Source organism: Condylostylus longicornis, unplaced genomic scaffold, assembly GCF_029603195.1.
Source record: "Condylostylus longicornis isolate FDR11 unplaced genomic scaffold, ASM2960319v2 ptg000143l, whole genome shotgun sequence".
NCBI classification, from domain to species: domain Eukaryota; kingdom Metazoa; phylum Arthropoda; class Insecta; order Diptera; family Dolichopodidae; genus Condylostylus; species Condylostylus longicornis.
In genome coordinates, this window is record NW_026578111.1 from 478,162 (window position 1) to 491,469 (window position 13,308).

General features: G+C 29.6%; 1 protein-coding gene across 4 annotated transcripts in view; it reads left to right on the forward strand.

Annotated features, from left to right (window-relative positions):
* The window catches only part of LOC129615665 (AP-1 complex subunit sigma-2), a 129,850-nt gene that overhangs the window by 29,494 nt on the left and 87,048 nt on the right, over positions 1-13,308 (forward strand). The gene's annotated exons all lie outside the window — the stretch shown is intronic.

A 13,308-nucleotide genomic window follows, 5' to 3' on the forward strand; every position in this document is an offset into this window, starting at 1 on the left:
CTACCCAAAAATTGCAAAGGGCCAGTGATGAGATCTAAAAATGGACTAGAAAGTGGAATATAAAACTTAACGAGGTGAAATCAGTACATTTAAATTTCACTAATAGGAAAATTGACAATTCATTTTCAGTTCAAATAAATGGCGTCTTGATTCCGTACGCAAACACGGCGAAGTATTTGGGAATGACGTTGGAAAACTTTGTTAGGAGACTTAAACGTACGAGACCTCTTGAGTTAGTTTGAAGCTTTTTATCTGGAATAATGAGTACTTAATGCGCTATTGTGCCAGATCAAAGGCTTGTAAATAATCAAAAAAGTTAGAGCAAAATTAATGGGTAGTCGTTTCCGACTAGTTTTATAGTTTATTTTGAAGAGGGTGTTTTTTAGTGGATTAAAGTTACACTTTTTTGCTTTTCGTCCCAAATCCCTATAAATGTCACTATTGCGTACATATCAGGGAGCACCCATCATCTTAAGGACCTTGTTCTGGAAAGTTGTATTTGTTTAGTAGAAGCCCATAACTATGAACCATATGTCTATTATATGCTTCATTATTCTATTATACAAGTTGATCCGGTGCGAATGCATGACTTTACTCTAGCTTCAACAGCCTCGAAGGACAGCCTCTGTATATGCATTCTTTAATTTTAAGGTATGTAAAATGTTTGATAGAATGACAATCGATTTTCCGCGGCGAAATGTCAAAATTCATATAAAATATACATATGTAAGTCGGACTACCTAGAATGAAACGAAATTAAATAGCTTAATATCCCGTTTCACCACTGCCGGTTTTTTTTTTTACATCATGTTTTTGATATTATCTGTTTCCATATGTATGCGGTTTTAGATAGAAAATACTGATATTTGATTATGCGTATTCTTATGGGATCTGTAGAGAGCCCTTTTTAACATCATAAATCTCACACAAAATCAACTTTTCTCAAATTTTTAAAGTTATGTGTTATTGAAACATTAAAAAATTGATTTAAAAAAAACATTCCAGACCCGGTTCATTTTTTTAAGATTTCAATAAATACTGCACTACAAGAAATAAAAATTGTGCAATTTTTTTTTCGAAGTATTAAGTTGATTTTTGTGCTTCTTTTTCAAATTTGAGAAAGCGTACATTTGATATTAAGACATTTGCTAATTATGCATGAAATGTTTCCCACAATCCATACTTATACACTAAGTCCTCGAGATACGACATTTTTGGTTCCAGAAATTTATGTCGTAACTCGAATTGTCGTTTGAGGAAGGAAAAAAATCTGATGTGATCAGCGCATTGTGTATTGTCTAGTTAAGTGAAAGTGTTACAGAATATTAAAAAAATGTCTGTTAAATACTTCTTTCCAATTTTAAGGACATTTGTAAGCTTATAGTTAACATATCTAGAAAAATGTAAATTTGGCTCTTAGTACAGTTTCGTTTTGTGCTATCCGAATTCCCTGAAATTCCCACCAGTTAATTTTGGTAATACCCAGAACTCAAATATCAAATTTCATGAAATCCCATCAATTCGTTCCGTAGATATGGTGAAAAATGTAAAATCGGCCCGCAAATCAGTTTCCGAGCCCTGATTTATATGATCCAAAAAATTTATATGTTCATTGCTTTAATATGAGGAATTCATGTATTAAATTTCAATAAAATCGGTTGATTATTTCTCTTTATATACACAAAAGTGTAAACGTCTAGTTGCCGATGCCTGATCTTTTCAAAAAATTTACATGTTCATTGTTTTAATACGGGGAATTCATATATTAAATTTCAATGAAATCGGTTGATTATTTCTCTTTATATACACAAAAATGTATATCTGGCCCATAGTAAACGCCCAGTTGCTGATGCCTGATTTCTTCCAAAAGTTAGGAATTTTTGCGTATGATCGAGCGAAGCTTATATATGAAATTTCAAGTAAATCGGTTGAATACTTTCTTCAAAATGGTGAAAAATGTGAAATCGGCCCGCAAATCGGTTTTCAAGCTCTGATCTTTCCGAAAAATTTATATGATCATTGTTTTGATACGAGGAATCCATATATTAAATTTCAATGAAATCGGTTGGTTATTTCTTTTTATACAAAAATGAATATTTGGCCCGTAGTAAACGCCTAGTTGTCGATACCTGATTTCTTCCAAATCATAGGAAATTTCGCGGACGATCGAGAAAAGCTTATATATTAAACTTCAAGTAAATCGGTTGAATACTTTCTTCAAAATGTTCAAAATTGTAAAACAGACCCGCTAAAAAGTGCAGTTCCCGAGGCCTGATATATACCAAAAGTTGATCGATCCGTGCCATGGTGGAAATAAACTTACATATAAAATTGCATCAAAATCGGTTCAGCAGAACTTGAGATACACGCGTGCACACACAGACCGACAGACCGACAGACGGACAGACCGACAGACCGACAGACCGACAGGTTGCTAAAAATAGTCTACTTGCACTTCCCTACTATGGAGAAGTGCATTCCCACCGAAAACTCGATATGCAAAATTTGTTGCCATCACATAACCTGCCTATTGTATACACAATACGGTCGGTAAAAATGTATGGAAACAAAAAGTGAAAATAGATAAACTGTTTTATAAAATAATTGATCTTTTTTTTTTAAAAAAGGTAACAAAGTTTGAAAAAAACAACAAAATATAATAACAAAACCAAAAAAATTCAATGATGTAACAAAAATAAATAAAATAAAATCTAAATAAGTTGATATTTTATCACTTCAATTCTTATTCTTAACTACTAACTAGAATTTTTAACTAGAAAGAGTTCATTGTTGAAGTATGTGCTTTATTCTCGTCTTATAACTAAATTTGGTATAGATTTTTATTCAAAAAACAGTAAAATCTGCCAAAAAAAAACAATTTTTTTTTTAAATTTTCAATGTCGTATTAGGAACAATGTCGTAAGCCGAATAAAAATGATCCAAATTTATATCATGTTGTAACTCGAAATGTCGTATTAGAAGATGTCGTATCTCGAGGACTTAGTGTATGTATATCTACATATATATTTTTTATTTAATCTTTTTTAATTAATATGCTTCATTATTTATAAAAATTATTGCATTAAACAAAAATTAGGGTATTCATTTTATATTGAAGGTCCATATAATTCTTTTATAAGAAATATTTTCACATTGCTAGTTAGTCTAATTCAGTGATTTATCTAAATTACCGCATCAGAAAATTTATACAAGTTTCTTTTTACATATTTATTATGTTGTTTTTATATAGGGAAAAACTTGAAACGACACATTTTTCATAATGATTAAAAAATTATAAAAGCACTAGCATAATTATAAAACTTAAAATTAAATAATTACAAACTTAAACTCTAAATTAAAATCTAATAAAATTTTTATTAACTTTATTTTAAGCCGTGTATTCTAGATTAATATAGCACCAAATTTGTTTTTATTTAGTGTATTATCATTTTTTACTCTCAATTCTCTAAGATATGTTGTCTGACATGGCGGTATAAGAAAGCGTGGGAAAAACTCGAAAATATATTTATAATATTTATGTAATTATATAAATATAATTATATTTTGTTTTCCGAACAACAAAACTACAAATTTTATTTTAGTATAAAAATGTTTAGGTTTTATTAAAATTTTTCGTAAAGAAAACTTAAAATGGAAATAGGTCAAAATCATAATTTTTCCAAAAAAAACAAAAAAAAAAAAGATTCTTTAGAAATGTCATTTCGTCAAAAATACATATGCAATTTCTAACAAATACATTCACAAAAAAAAGCAGAGTTCAGGCCTTGATTTTTCAGGACATACAGAACTGCAAGAAATTTGTAAAATTTAAGTTCGTATTAATTTCAAATTATTACTCATTGATTAATTACTGTTGGTATATGAATGCAACTTTTTATATTTTGCAAACCTAATCTAATTTATAATTTTGCTTTCTTCATTAAAGATAAAAATTGTGTATTTTTGCACATTTTATTCTAATGTGAACATTATTACAATATCAATTTTTTTTTAAATTGGATAACTAGAAAATAATATTTTAACGTACATAATATTTTAAAGCTTCCTTAATTATTTAGCTTCTTTACATTTAAGGATTTCACCCGTTATACGGGGACTTGTGGTAAGTTTTCTCATTTACTAACTTTTTTAGATGCTGCAATATACAATGTACTATTGTTTTTAAATTATTTAATGTTTTTAAGTATATATGTATGTGTGGTCCGCCTAAATTTGTCTTTCGATGATTTTTAATATCTGTACTAAGAAAAAAATTTTGTAAGCGCCAAAGAAAATGTAACATCAACGAGAATGCATGAAATGATTCACATATATTTGATTTTGTCGAATTTCGTCGGAAAGAAGATACTGTACATACATTACATCAAATGAACAATGAAATGAATAGGAACAAAAAGTCGTTCGGAAATTGAAAAAGTTAGACATCAAGGAAGACTAGGAAAAATAATGAAAAATTGATTTTATATTCAAGATAAATTCAAATGGAATACAAGCAATGAAAAATGGTAAGGTTTTTGGAGAAGAGCTTTAATTGGAAATTAATTGATTATTCGCCTAATACATGAATTTTAGACATAAAGAAAAATTCTGATGGCAACGATGTAAAAATATAAAGAAAAATTATTAAGAAGAGGATTCGACCAGGAATATGGTATCGATTACGAAAAAGTTTCCCGTAGAGCGGTAACCGTGGTAAAACAAAAACAAAACTGTTGCACTATGTGAGACAAAAGAAGTCATGCATGCATTTATATATCAATCTATGGTAAAAGTAATGTAATATCAAACCCTATATGTAACACCATAATATATTTCTGTAAGCTTTTAAATTCTAGCTCTTTTTTCCAAGCAATTTTTGAGAATCAGTGATAAGTTAGTCAAGTAAAACTTTTTTCATTATGAATTCTTGTTTTTAATCAAATTTAAACTAAAAGTTTAACCCTTTGTTCTCGTTTTATTTTTAAGGTTCTTGCATGTCAACTTCTTTTAGCTAAATGAATTAAAGAAATTTACGATTAAATTCAACGGATTGTAGTGATTTTCATAAACACAATACTGCAAAACAATAACGTGATACATAAGCAATATGTTTTTGACAGTTGTATAAAAACTTTTGCTATTTTGAATTTGCAATATTGTGTTGATGAACAAAAATTGTCGTCAATAAAAAAAAAATTATTTATTTTGGGCCAAATAGTGGAAAATTCTATTTAAAGGAAAAATAAAAATTAAGAAAAAAAAGAAAACTGAAACAAAAGAAATTTTATTATTTTCAAGTACAATAGTTAACAATTAAAAATGTAAAACCAAACTGCAGAAACTAGTAAAAAAAAAAGTTCAGCTGATTTAATTGCGCTAGCCATGATAATTTAGATGTTTTTCTGATATATTAGCACTGTTTATGAACAAAATTGATTAGCAGCATTTATAAAAACAAATATAGCGCAGCTCTCGCTATATATCGCGATATACTGTGTTTATGAAAAGGCTTTATATTTATTTCACTAATTATTAATATACAATGTTAAAACTTCATAAATGATTACTGTATAAGATCTCGAATAAAGCAAATGAATTTAGTTTTGCCACCTCCAATGTGACATACGAGTGCAAACGGTTAAAATATCGATAGCAACCTTAAAATACCAAAATATTAACTGACACGAGTTGCTTTGTTACCATATAACTCTCATTTGCAAATGAGAGTGAATGACATGATTGACATAATTGTCTGATTTATTATGTTCTGGGAAAGTACCCCTTCCACATACGTCAGCACTATCTTCCTTAGATAATATTATAAAATTAAGTATTAAAATATATATCTTTATCACCCTATTTGGCTACAAAACGCTCGCAAAACTTTGAAAGTGACGAAGCTCTGGAATATCCACTGGCATCGCAAGTTCTCCAGAATAATTTTTATGTGAATTTATGTCAGGGTCACGCAGCTTAATAGAAGCAACGATAATGCAATAAGGACCCAAAAATCTATTAAGACCTGTTGGCTTTTGATTAAGGAAGTGGAGTGTCAATAATCAATCTTTGCTGAAATCAGTATCACCAGGGGATAAGGAAGTTGTACTCAATGAACAAGGAGAATATGAAGATAAAATCTAAACTCTTGGATTAGTATGGAGGTTACAAACTGATACCCTCACAATCAAATATAATGAAGAAGGTTCCACAACTAAAACATTAGAATATACAAAAAATTGATCTGCGAGAAACTATTTGATCTGCGAGGATTAGTGGAATCTACAGCAGTTGTGGACTGTTCAGGCTGATTGGGATACACCATCATGTGAGGAACTAAAATAAAATTAAATTAACACCATTCGATAATATGCAACTACATATTCTCATATACTACATGCGAGAAATAACAAAGAATAAGCGTATAATGGGAAATTTGTTATATGTAAAACCAAGGGTTGTGCTGATTAAAACCCAAGTGTTAACCAAATAATTATATTCAGCCAAATTAGCAGAAAATTAGCTCCCTTCATTCATCAAACTACAGTAATTTGTGTAGGTTGCAGGATAAATGTCAAGCCGATGTGTCGTATAACGGAAAACATCCCACTCTTCTTCCATAAAACTAGCTCATAATGGATGAGCTGGCATGAAGTATAGCAGCTCATAATGGATGAGCTACATAGAAACAAAATCTTTTGCGCGTTTCACTATACATCGTATATGTATGCACACATTATACAATGCAATAGAGCAAAACCAAAGTTGTGGCAAAAGATAATGCGAAGTCTACGTAAAAATCAATTAATACCTGCACAACCATTTGTCAATTTTGCAATAGATTTATGTGGTCTCTTCTAAATTCATTATAAATTACGAGGAAAGCGTGCTAAAAAATCATATGTCCCAGTATTCATATGTTGTGCAGCAAAAGTAGTACATATACGATTAGTCATTTATATCAAAACCGATGGATTTATAGGTGCGCTAAGAAGATTTGTGAGTCGGTGCTAAAATTTAAAAACTTAATCGAAAGAATGAAAATAACATGCAGTTACTAGGGTACTAGCACACTTTTTAACAGGAGCACAATTATCACGAGCAGTTGATCCGGAAATCCCACCCACGTACCTGCTAGCTAGATAGGAATTGGTGCAGTCTTCGTAGCCAGTTTTGGCAAGAACCATTGCAATAGTGAGAAAAGTGAAAGCCAGAATGCTTTCCAACAAAACGAAGGAGATTAGACTCAAAAGCTCCATTCTTAAAATTAATGATGACCTGCTGCCTAGTCACTCAAAGTACTTAGAAGACACCTGTTTACATTAGAATCGGGAATATACTTTGAGAATTTAGGAGACACACACCTAACATTTAATAAGTGGAAACTTGTAGTATACACAACTTAACATCACCTTAATGAGAATACGAGGTTTTTATAAAAAATGTTAAGACATTTGACCATATTTGTACGCAAGTTTAAACCAACTCTGCATGCTCAATTATTGTTCATCAATTTCAACAACTTAAAGATGAACTCATGTGTAAAGTCAATGTTAAATAGATATATAATAATGTTACTGCTAGAATGAAGAGTACCTTGTAAAAAAATTAATTTATTTTTAGGAATTTCCAGAACAATAATAAAAATTCAGTCAATCAATACATCTTAGCTTACAAATCCTGAACCAATTATGGAAAGGTCATTATAATCAGAATATTTAATATATTTGAAAACATTTGCCACAAAAAACTTTAAAAATTTGTTCACAATATCAAAGACAGTTGATTGTGGGACTGCAGTACATATTGCAATTACTCTGCAGGAAGAACATTATTTGTATGAATATGTAGAATACATTATGCCAATCTAAACTTTAATTTTTTGATTGGCATGTGAATTTTTTAAACGTTGAATAAGCATCTCTTAAATGTCTTCTGCTTTTGCTGTCGTTACCCATCATTACATCCGACGCTTGTTATATTTTGGTAAAGTTTTCTTTTTGCAAGATATAACGGAAAAAATAAAAAACTTGTAAAATTCATTTCTTAGCTTACAATTAAAATTATATTAAAAATAAATTTTGCTACATCATTAAATTGCTGGGAATCCTACAACAAAAGAATATGATTTTGCATAATATAAGTTATCATTATCATTACCATAATATGGTTTCTTTTTAAATATTCACTATAATTTTAGTAACATTTACAATAACTCAACTTTCAAAAAACTAACGTAGTTCATAATAAATTATTCTTGAATTTACCACTATTAGAATTAGAAATAAAATAAGAAGATTGTGATTATATCTGCTTATACCTTGGCATTACAAAAACCAAATCTGAAGCGGTCAGCACATAACAGAATATTATAAAAATGCCTGTTAAATACTTCTTTCCAATTTTTCGGGCATTGGTAAGCTTAAAGTTAACAAACCTGTAAACTTTAATGTAAATGTAAATTTGACTCTTAGTAGAATTTGCCTTTTTGCTACCCGAATACCCTGCCATTCTCGTCAGTTAGTTTCGGTAACAATTAGAACTCAAATATCAAATTTTAAGAAATTCCCATCAATTCGTTCCGTAGATATGGTAAAAAATGTAAAATCGGTCCTCAGATCAGTTTCCGAGTCCTGATCTTTCCAAAACATTTGTAGATTCAGATATTTCTCTTTATATAGGCAAAAATGTATATTTGGCCCGTAGTAAACGTCCAGTAGCTGACGCCTGATTTGTTAGGAGATTTCGTGGACTGTCGAGCGAAGCTTATATATGAAATTTCAAGTAAATCTGTTGAGCATTTTCTTCAAAATTATCAAAAATGTAAACCAGGCCCGCTAAAAAGTGCGATTCCCGAGGTCTGATATATCCCAAAAGTTGATCAATTCGTCCCTTAGTCGAAATAAACTTGACGTACATAAAAAATTTCATCAAAGTCGGTTCAGCCGAACTTGAGACACAGGCGTACACACACAGACCGACAGGTTGTTAAAAATAATTTATTTTCATTTCCTTACGAACCGAAAACTCGATATGCAAAATTTGTTGTAATCACATAACCTGCCCATTGTATGCACAAAGATTGGACCTTGACATTACCAAAAATCAAGATTTCGAACCTGCTTTTTTTTGAGAATGTATTTGTTAAATTGCATATGAATTTTTGCATAAACTCCTACAATGTACAAGACATCTTAATATTTTTGCATATGTGTGTTTACAAGAAACAAAGTTTCTTTTATAAGAGAAAAAACTATTCATTTCTTTAGTACATATATAAACTTCGTACGGGAAGGCTATAGGGGATATAGCGGCAAAATAATTTTAATTGTTAAAATTTAATTTTAATTTAAATTTAGTAAATAATTATATTTATTATTTGTATTATTAAATAAAATGAAGATTTATAATTCATATTAATTAAATTTTGTCTTTTGTTCATAATATTTAGTATAAAATAGAGGTGAATTTGATAAAATGACTTAATAAATTAGTAAAATTTGGTATACTTTTTAAAGTTTCTATTCATCACGTTCATATAAATAGGTGTTGCGTCATATAAATACCCCGAGGGTGGGTGTTGCATCGAAGGATGCAGAAGCAATAGTCTACGAGAAAAGGAGAACGTAAGTGCTATCTTTACATTCTTTGCTAAAGAACAAGGTTATCAAGGATAAATGGATACAAGCATTATGAAAAAGGAATTTGACACTAACGAATTATTTTTAATTTGCAAGAACTTTAAATTTTATTGTATTGCCTGTAATTATAATTTAATCTACTACCTACTAAGGTTAAGATTTTAACAATTTAAGTAGGTATCAAAGCATCAAATTCCAAAAAGTTTAGTAAAAGCTCTTGACATTGTACGCTTTTCATAAATGCGTTTTCTACGTAGTGGACACGTAAAATAAATGTAAATCGGGTATCGAAAAAATCGAGCACTCTTTTCTTATACCTTGCCATATAAATGTTGCCATAAATAACCAATTAAATAAATTTGTATTTATTTTCAGCAATAAAGTGCTAATTATTAAGTTTTTTTCCTAAAATACAGCATAAAAATGCAATGTTTTTAATGACTTGGTAACGTTTGTTAAAAATTAACATTTGCACAGAACTTTAAATTGAACTTTTCAAACAAACGCCAAAGTATGTAATAATATTGTAAAAATTGTATTCCAAAATGTATCAAAAGCTATAGCAGTTTTTTTGTACAATCTAAAGGTATTGAAAGCTCTGAGATGGTAATACAATCGTATTAATACCGTACTTAAACTTTTTATAAGGCGTTATTGAAGTCACGGTATATTTCTAAACAAAAAGTATAATAACCAACTTTGAAGATACCGTATGTAAAAAATAAGTAAATTGTATATTACGGAGTCTTGAGAATAAAGATGTTTGTGGTATTACGGAGTCTTGAGAATATGGCTTTGATTTTGAACGAAACATTTCTGAAGAAGAATTTATTTTGTTGTTTTTTTTTTGGAAAAATTATGATTTTTACCTATTTTCATTTCAAGTTTTCTATACGAAAAGTTAACTAAAACTTAAGAATTTTTATACTAAAATGAAATTTATAGTTTTTGGAACGACATGTCAAAAATTTAAATTTCCACTAAAAAATTTAACTATGATTTTAAGTTTATAATTATTTCAAATTTTATAATGATTATAAAAAATGTTTCGTTTTAAGTTGCCTCCTATATAAAAACAAACATAATAAAAATATTATAAAGAAACTTGTATAAGTCTATATTAAGCAATGTGAAAATATTTCCTAATAAAAAGGACTCCCTTAAAAACAATTATATGGACTTTTAACATAACTAGAAAGAATAGGGTTGACCGTGTCAACTCTATGATATCCGTACGAATTTATTATCCCATGTGTGAATAAATATGCCATAGCTGACTATGGGACAGACTATGACTTTAAGTGGCCGTGTTACCATATTAATTTGTGCAAAATTCAGTGCTGTGTTTTCTGTATTTTCTAAGATATGACCAAATTACTATTGAAGTTATGTGGCTGCTATCACAACGAGTCAAGAAATTTCAATGATTTTTATCACATATAAGAGCGCTAATAATATACTTGTTTTCACAAAATTTCTGTATTATAATTCCAATAATTTCTGAGATAGTGCCAAATAACTTTTGGAATTGTATGGCTGCTACAGAGGCAAGCAATTTCAACGACATTTATCAAACACATTGGCCCTTCTAATATATTTACTTGTACGAAATTTCAATACCAAAACTTCTATTGTTTCCAAGATATAGTCAAATAAATTTTGAAGGTGTATGGCAGCTACCCGAACCAGTACCCCAATCAAGTCCAATTTAAATAGTGTCCTGGGACTTGCTACAACAAATTATTTGTGAAAATTTTGTGAACGTAGCTGAATTAGTTTTTGAATTAACGCTAGGACGGAAAGGCAGGCGGACTGACGGACAAAGCTAAATCGACTCAGAATTCGACGCTGATCAAAAACATATACTTGAGTTATTTCTTAGTGGTACAAACGGTAAGTCAAATTTAGTTTACCTTTCGAACATACGTTCGTACAGGCATAAAAAAATTCACATATGCAAAAATTTTTATGAATTAAGAAGCATATAAATTTAATTAATATAGTATTCACATGAAAAATATATAGATATGTATATGTAATATATGTATATAGAAGTATGCATTGTGGGAGACATTTCGTGCATAATTTGTTCAACGTTTTGTACGTAGTAGACACGTAAAATAAAAGTAAATCGGGTATCGAAACATTCGAGCACGCGTTTTTTATACCTTGTCATATAAATGTTTCCAGAAACAACCGATAAAATAAACTAGCATGTATTTTCAGCAATTAAGCTCTAGTTATCAATTTTTTTTCCTAAAATGCAGCATAAAAATGCTATGTTTGTAATGATGTGGTAACGTTTTTTAAAAATGGACATTTGAACAGAATTTTAAATTAAAATTTTTAAATAAACGTCAAAGTTTTATTGCTGTGGTAAAAATTGTAATCCAAAATGTACGAAAAGCTTTAGAAGTTTTTTTTACAATGTAAAGGTATTGAAAGCTCTGAGACGGTACTACAACCGTATTAATACCGTACTTAACCATTTTTGAAGTAACGGGAAACCTCAAAATGCCGTGTAAAAGATGACTTTTTAAAAAGAAAAATCATTTTCTAAAGATTTCTAAATTTTCATCGATAATTAACCGATTTTCTTGATTTTTTCTGTGTTTCTTTGAAGAATTATAGTAGTTATTGAAATAAAGTAAACAATATAATGAACACAATATTTTATTTAAAAAACATGAAATAAAAAAAATAACAATTGTATTTTCCTGAACATTCGGTGTGCATCCCTTCCTTACACTATCCTTGTGACTACAGACCACACAGCGACACATCATCACTTTGGTCAGTATAATCATCACTCGAACTATCACAAGTTTCGGGCGAGAAATTTCGCGAAGTATTTGATCGCGACATTTCACGTATCAGAATCGTTGAATATCAATAAAATAAAATATTATTTGCAAAAAAATATCTACTTCAAAGAATAACACGAGTTAGGTTTACAAAGTGAAGAAAAAACACGGCTGGTAATTGCGCACTGTACGCGGTAGCGTGTTTGGGAAGTGACGCCTGCGTAATCGACGATTATTCACGATCGGCACTTTTCGGAAACATTCGATTCGACGAAAACCGATGATCGGCACTCTAACGGTTAAACAACTACACATTGTATTAGTAATTCAGTATATTGAATTTTAACTTTTTCTAATTAAAAATATGAAAAAAGTTGATTTTGTGGGAGATTCATGATGTTAAAAAGGGCCCTCTATTTGGCGTATTCCAATTAATAATAATTAGATTATATATTTCCTGCTCAACGTACGCGTTGATAAAGTATTGATACATTGCAAAAATAACATTAAGTGATTTTTCTTGAAAAACAAATTTTGTTCTCTGTTACTGCTGTTTTAACAAATTTCAAATTTTTCTATATTAATGCCGTCACATCTTTGGGAATAACAAAGATTAAAAATTTCTAAGAACAGTTTCTTTGAAATCATGTGTTCGCTGCACTTTGCGCTGAAATATTTTGTAAAATATAAGTTATTAATTTCATTAATAGATTTTTAAAAAGAGAATCTGCCTACCAGGCTGGATCCACTTGTCATATGGATGCATTCTACCATAATGCTTTAATGACACCAAGTGGGACACTACATATAATTATATGTACTGTCATAGTATTAATTCTCTGCCAAGTACTTTAATTCTTGAAGAC